The following is a 7,945-nucleotide window of genomic DNA, read 5'->3' as shown; positions in this document are numbered from 1 at the left end:
ACGCGATGAGGAGAAGGAGGTAAACAGGGCGGACGCTCCACGTCTGTTTTGAGCTGCTGCCGTACTCGTAATGAATCGATTACTGACTCTCCCGGTTGTCCGTGATATAATGGACAAGCGTGCGTGAGGCAAGCCGTTGGATCGGGATGTGGAAGAAGCTAGCGCTCAGCATGAAATTCGGAGGACGTTTACTCATTCTGTCGAAGAAAGCCGTATAGGCCCTTACCCGTAGAATCAAAATTTAACTATGGGCTTTTACGCGCCAGAAAAACACTCTCACTACGAGGCACACCGCAGTGGGAGGCCCCGACTTAATTTTGACGCCCTGGGGTTCTTTGAATTCGGCCTCGAACCCGCGACATAGAGCTGAGCAGCGCCACGTCATAGCCGCTAAGTTATCACGGCGGGTAACATGCGCAGTCAATAAAGCCACAAAGTATATCGTAAAGAATCCTGCAACTGCTCCAACAAACGTGTGCCAATCAACCAGTGGCACTGGGGTGCGACGCCAAAGAAAGTGCAATAAATGTTCTCGGCCCTTGCTTTTCTAACAGGTTCAAAATATTCTATAGGGCTTCTTATAGACTGTCTCTTTGCAGAATTCAATACAAACAGAGATGTCCACCTTTATGAAAAATTGTGTTCATCCACCTGGTGCTCTGTTCAAATTTGTTGAGAACGTGATCTCTTCTTGAAACTGCAACTGCTAATTGTCTGTTATATACGAATATTCATTTACTACTACTACTACTTCTACTACTACTACTACTACTACTACTACTACTGCTACTACTACTACTACTACTACGACTACTACTACTACTACTACTACTACTACTACTACTACTACTACTACTACTACTACCACCGCCACTACTACTACTACTACTACTACTACTACTACTACTACTACTACTACTACTACTACTACTACTACTACCGCCACTACTACTACTACTACTACTACTACTACTACAACTACTACTAACTATAATAAATATTATTTTTGCATTTACGTTGCACAAAAAGCAGACGGCATCAACTGTTCTAAGGCAAGCTGAACTGGGGCTCTTATGACCGAACAATTCAGCAGTTAAAGTAAAAAATAGAACAATGGGGCTCAGTTATATCTCCGCTCCTTTTCAACTTACTCATGCTGGGTCTCCCCAGCAAACTACGGGAAATTGAAAGAATCCACCACGTTATATGCGCAGAAGATATAACGATTTGGGCGGACCGCGGCAGTGACGGCGAAATTGAGAACGCACTACAAAGGGCCATTCACAAACTCGAAGAGTACCTCCAAGGAACGAGCCTCAAATGCTCCCCGAGCAAGTCCGAACTACTCCTTTACCGGCCCACGCGCAGAGGTATGCCACCAAAGAGCTACACGGGATCCCTGGGAGTACGAGGAAATCGGCCTGTATACACCCAAGACGGAAACGCAATCCCCAAAGTAAACAAGATCAAAATCCTCGGAATTATCATTGAGGCCAACGGAGCTAACGCCGAAACCGTGAGGAAGATCGAAGGCAATGTCACCAGCGCCATGAGACTCATAGAGAGGATAACCAACACAGACGCGGGCATGAAGGAAGAAAACGTCATTCGACTGATCCACTCCTTCGTTGTCAGCCACATCGCCTACATAGCCGCCTACCACAACTGGTACGTCGCGGAAAAGAACAACATCAACACGCTCATAAGGAAAACGTACAAGATAGCCCTGGGCCTCCCGGAATCAACGAGCACCGAGCTCCTGGCCCAGCTGGGCATACACAACACCCTGGAAGAAATAGCCGAAGCACAACGCATCTCGCAGCTCGAACGCCTGTCGACCACCACGACGGGAAGGCACATTATGAACAAGCTCGGCATAAGGTACCACAACCAGCACGGCCAGAAAATGCAAATTCCCAACAAAATCAGAGACACCGTTACGGTTGCAAACATCCCAAGAAACGTGCACCCCGATTACAACCGAGGCAGAAGAAAGGCAAGAGCCGAGGCTGTGCTCCGTTCATTCGGCAGGGAGAGAAACGCGCGCTTTGTCGACGCAGACGAATATCCGAACGGCCAAAAATACTCCGCCGTAGTCATAGACACAAACTCCAAAATCAGAATCGCATGCAGTGTATACACCAAACACTCGGAAATAGCGGAGGAAGTAGCGATCGCGCTGGCCCTCACATAATAGGATCGCGAAGTCGTACTAGGCGACTCGCAAACGGCAGTAAAGAATTACGCCAAAGGTAGAATTTCCAAGGAAGCCCTGTCCATTCTGGCCAAAGTGGGCTGATCCAAAACCGCGAGCTCGAGGATGATATGGTTCCCCGCGCACGTCACCACGGAAAGCGACGCGCTCCCGAACCTAAACGAGACGGCGCGAGACATGACCCGCCGCGCCGAACAGGGCAACGCCTCTCGCAAGATAGCGAACACTCCTCGCGCAGAACGTGACAAGCTCACCAGATACAACGACATAACCAGTGCATAGCTAAACGCCAGGGGGATATACCCACCCCCGAGTCCCAAATTGAACAGGAGGCAGGCCGTTGCCTGGAGACAGTTCCAGACGAACACCTTCCCTAATCCATTCTGTCTGAAACGTATTTTCCCAGAAAAGCATCAGGAAGACACGTGAAAATTGTGCCAGGAAGGACCAGAAACACTCAAACACATGCTGTGGGAGTGCAATGTAGTTATAGGAAGGATGGCAGTTTCTCCGGAGACCCTGTCGTCGAGGTAGGGCGCCGCTCTGCGCAGCTCAGACCTCGGAATGCAGACGTGGGCTGTCCAGCAAGCCCGTGAGGTGGTGTTGAAGGAGGGCCTTGACGTTCCCCCGGGGGAGACCTGAGCCCGGGTCGCGTTAAACCTTGCCGGACGCGCAAGAAAGTTGTATCCATCCATACATGTCTTGTTGCGCTGAACATCGCTGGCTAACAGCGCTGTTCCCACGTTTGCGACATGGGAACAATGCTGTTCCCATGGAGACAATCTTATGAGCCTCAATCTGCAACTACTGACGTGCCTTTTTAGTCCACTCGATGCAGCGTTTAACGTCCGCTCGATGTTTGGTCTGCGCCGACACGCTTGGAATAGAGACCAGTTCCTTGAGAGAACCCACCATTGCAGCCTTGTTCTCATCGATTATCCTGGAGAAAAAAGGCGAGGTTAGAATATTCTCGTAGCTAGACACGTGTACAAGTAGAACAGGGCATGTTCGGTGTAAATTTAAACTCTGCTTCTTCATGTGCCAGAACCACGATTCGCTTATGAGGCACGCTCTTGTGATAGGGGACTCCGCACTAATTTTGACCACCTAGGGTTGTTTAACGTGCACATCAATCTAAGTAAGCGAGTGTTTTTGGTTTACGCCACCATCAGAATGCAGCCACCGTGGCTGGGATCGAACCTGCTACCTCAAGCTGAGCTGCTCAATGCCATACTCGCTGTGCTAGCTACGTGAGGCTGACCGCTGCGGTAGCTAAAGCCCCACACGCGTAACGTTTAGAATGTGGGTTCGAATCCAACCAGTGGCAAGTTGTCTTTTCGTTCAATTCACTTTACTATTACTCATTATTTCAATCAAACGTAAATTTTCTGTGCCATTTCTCTAGCATCATTGTCTATTTTCTTCATGTGGTTGTGTCTGAACTAAAAATCGAGCCTCTCCGCTGCCCTTATTCTTTTCGTTCGGTGGTGTATTAGTAAAAGCGTTGAGTCTCTTTCTTTACTTCTGATCGTGTTTTTTTTTAAATTGTGCTTCCCTGCCTTGTTTTACGCTGCAGTGTAGCAGTGTTCGCTTGCCTCGGCGAACTTGTCTATCCTTATTCCTGTGAACAAATCCTCTTTCCCTTGGCTACAATGCTGACGCACAGTTGTTGCAATTGGCCAGTTACCTCTCAGCAACGACGCTAAATGCTAAGCACAAATATCGCGTTGTTGTGCAATCCACACACTGGAACACGGCGTCTACAAAGCCCAACTCATTATATCGACTGCGTACATGGTTTATCTTTTCCCGGTGACCATTCTTTTGCCGACTAGCCGCTGCTACAAGGCTATCGTACGGCTCAAGACGCGCCTACACGTGTGAGAACTTTACTGGCATAGTGGCATAGCGAAACCATCTTTTCCAATTCGATTGCGCGGTCGACGAGAATAGCAGTGTGCATTCTGGAACGTGCGCGAGCACCGGCGAACGTGCGATCAGTATCGCATAACATAGACGACGAACTTGAGTCGTACTTCAACGTCCGTCGATTGCGCTCACCACTGTTGTCGTGCTGTGAGTTTTACTCGCTTTTAGGGCACAATTTCGCCTAAGAAGGAGCTAGAGTCGTGAGTCACAGTTTCGTCACTCACTGGTTCTCCACCGTCATTACAACGTGACGACATTACTTACTGTCGGGATTCGTACCTGCTACACAAGGTGTTGAGGTGCGAAACAGATTGCTCAGCACACCAGCACACCTTTGGTCTATAATTTACATTATTGGTCTATAATTTACATTACTATCAACTTATGTGCTTACCTGAAAATTGATTGCAAGTCTTTGGAGATGTGTGTGCTTCCCATTTTCAATAGGTCCGTCCGCCTCTGAAACACAAGCGAGCAGTCATTTCCCTAATGCAGGTGGGCAATAATTTCAGTAATTCTGTGGCTCGTATGTAGTGTGTAAGAAAACGACAATAAAGATAACTCTAAGCAGTAAGTGCAGCTGAGTCGTTCGGCGGGTTATTTCGGCGAAGTTCGTTTTGAAGAACGGGCAACTTTGATGACGCGTAACAAAGTAACAATAATTCTGGCCAGCTGTAAAACTGGACTTCTGTTGACACGCTGATTAGGGCTGCACAAAACCGCAACAGGAGAAACGACTGAATTCGTAATTCACGACTAGATGTTATCAGTTACTTAAACATTGACGAATGCTAACGTGCCAGTTGATCTATTAAAACTCGTCATAGCGAATACGCGTATAGCGTTAGCGTAAAGCATGCCTACCGGCGTCCTCTTGGAGCGATAACTATTTACTCGCAAGTCAGGCACCTTTAGTTGGTCGTCGACGCTTTGGTGCCTAACTGACAGTTCGATTCGTCAGACAAATTCTAGGGAATGGTGGAACTTCCAGCTGTGTTGTTGAAAAATCTACGATGCCTTTTAAGCTTCAGTAGCGCAAAATCGCAATGGGATGTACGTTGCAAAGAAAAAAAAAAGGAAGGGGGGAGGCTTCCCGCGCATGCGCACACTGTTCCGACTATTCATCGCAGGCGTAAGACAAATGTGCTTTTCAAGTCGAATTCTGGCATGAGCCTGCAAATCAAGGCATCGCGAAGCACCTAAACAATGCTCAAACGCTCGAATGCAATTCACGAAGACATGTTTATTTGCGGTGATGGGGAGAAAGTGTGTTGGAAGGGCAGTGCTTTTGCCTTCGCACTACGATAAAAAATAGCTGAAAGCAAGCGATATATGCAGCATTCCTTAAAAGTGGCTGGCCATCAACGTTTTTTTTAGCACGTCGCTCAACGGAAACAAAGTGGCTAAGTTTTCGCACGATGTTGTTCTAAAGTTGCTGTATCGCCAGAACTAGAGAGCGCATAATAAATAATCTCGGCGTTTTGAAACCCTATAATGTAGGCTAACATAGCGTGATGGATCTCCCGAATTGTGTGATGCTCGTCTATAGTATCCACGCAAGTGAGGAATAAGCAGTGAATTTATTAGAAGGATGTAGAAGACGTTCACTCTACTAATGTATTTAAAGAACGATGCATGATACTGGCTGAAATTTCGTGTTGAGCTTCAGATCTTAAATAAAGTCAAGCTTGGCCCGAAAGCACACGTACGGATTAAGTGATTTTTTTTTAACACAAGTACGCATATGGTCCACGTTATGCCTGAAAATTCTCTAGTTTTCAGCGCATGTGGAAGGAGAACTAAATTATGCGAGACAAATCTTGGTCTTGTTAACATGATAATAGCAATTGCGTAACCTTTATGCAAGTCCAATATGTCGTTGCTGAATCTTGATCGATCTGAAAGCTTCGTACCGCATTAATTTGTCCGAAATTTGCGAGAAAACCAAGCGGTGCGTCCAGGCTTGCATGAATAAGCCCATCTGCTCAAATACATAACCATTCATTCATTCATTCATCCATTCATTCATTGAGAACTCTGAGACGCACAGTACAGATAATATGCAGCAGCCTGGGACAATGCCGCCAAAGGCTATAGTTCGCCAAAGTGGGCTGCAGCACTCTTAAACGCATTCACATTGCGCGCAATACAGCGGACAATGGCGAGGCACAAAACAGTCGAAAAGAAAAAGAAAATAGCGTACAAGTGCATCCTATAGCTTGACGTACAAATGGTTTCAAAGGTTTGCATCGATGGCAGCCATAAGAAAGAAATGCATCACGAACATAACCGTATCTATAGCATATTAAGTCATCCGACCGAGTGCACCACTAGTAATCTTTTAAAGGCAGAAGATAAATAAATCCGAGGCTAATTCATGAGGCATTAAATAGCTTTTGTTTAATAAAGAATGATTTTGAAAGACTGATGTCCGACTGCCACAGTTCATACGTGTGCGCGGGGTTACAATTTTATTTTGCCTATGACTATAGGCAGTCTCTTCGAGAGAGTAAGTGTTATCAAAGTGGTGGCAGTTCATGCGTCGTTGTTGAAAAGCTTCAACACCAAGCCTGCACTGGAGCGCAACTTCTACAGGAAGTAAGTTAAGTTTGACAAAGTACGGTGAAGTGTTTTCAAGAAGCGGCAAATTACAAATGGACTGTATAACTCTTTTCTCGGGTCTTAACAGTCATGCAAGTGTAGTTTTAGAGGTGGTTCTCTCACAAGAAAACAATAATGTAAGCGATTTGCTGCAGTTACTCTATTATCTTAATTCACCTTCGGCGTTGGTAATCTCCTCATAAAATTTATTGCACTAGGTTTTGGAAAGTTCATTTACTGCTGCACTTGCGAGTGTCCACCAAGCGAACGCAAATAGTCGAACGAGTTTTATTAAAAATAAATTCATGTTGTGGACAAATTCTGACGCCCGCTTTTCCTCAGCACAATTAACCGCGGCGAATGGCCTCCGTGAGTGCCGATCCCCTTTGCTTAATCATGATCACGTAGCTCATGCACCGTAAAATCAAATCCAGCCACCTCTCTGTAGATCTTTAATATTAAAGCGCTTTATAGAAAGGGATTTTCGAAGCAATAAAATCAAGGTTACTAGAGTACTGCGAATCCTTCTGTAACGTCGGTAAAAAGGTGTCACCGGTCGCTAAATAGAAGTATTTGTCGCTAAAGAGGCCAACAGTAACTGAACCTAGCGAAAAAAATGGCTAAAATGACAACAGTGCTGGTCACCATGTACGAACGAGTAATTCAAGTCAGTGCAAATGCGTAGCGAGAGATTTTCATCTGACGCACAGAGAGGCTGATTCAGTTGCGGACGGAGCATAGCGCAGATCGAGGGCACAAAATTTTGGAGCAGCAGCAGCTCGTCTGCGGTGACATTGTAATGCGGTTATGCAGAGCCACACCACTTTCACTCCGCATAGTGGATTGGCAATTCACTCCGTCGTCTGAACTAACCCATCACAGATGTGCAAGGGCCACGCGCCGACCCGACTAAATACCTGTTCTATGTGTTAGACGTCATTGTCGAGGATTCCGTAATAATTTTCAGGACTTACATGATTCTTTAACCTTAACCGAACTCCGAGTGTGCGACATTTCTTTTTCACAGTTGGCTGCAACAACAACGGGGCCGGTGCGACCCCTCAATCAAACCATCGACAACGTAACCAAACTGGCCATCTCATCGCGAGACAACGAACGCCACAGATACCCAGAAACCGTGGTGCGCCAAGCGTGACCTCCGGCAACCCGTCGAAGTAAACAATGTATTCCTCCGCGGGT

At 46.5% G+C, this 7,945-nt stretch overlaps 1 long non-coding RNA gene across 1 annotated transcript; it reads right to left on the bottom strand.

Annotated features, from left to right (window-relative positions):
* Positions 1–3,035: 3,035 nt before the first annotated feature.
* LOC140217104 (uncharacterized) lies at positions 3,036–5,249 on the bottom strand. The gene is made up of 3 exons (XR_011893607.1): positions 5,009–5,249; positions 4,539–4,603; positions 3,036–3,155 (listed from the first exon to the last, which is right to left on the bottom strand). It is a non-coding gene; the product is annotated as an uncharacterized lncRNA (long non-coding RNA).
* Between the last annotated feature and the right edge of the window lie 2,696 nt (positions 5,250–7,945).

This window comes from Dermacentor andersoni, chromosome 4 (genome assembly GCF_023375885.2).
Source record: "Dermacentor andersoni chromosome 4, qqDerAnde1_hic_scaffold, whole genome shotgun sequence".
Classification (NCBI taxonomy): Eukaryota; Metazoa; Arthropoda; class Arachnida; order Ixodida; family Ixodidae; genus Dermacentor; species Dermacentor andersoni.
The sequence above is the reverse complement of the archived record's forward strand: the minus strand, read 5'-3'. Positions and strand labels throughout refer to the sequence as shown.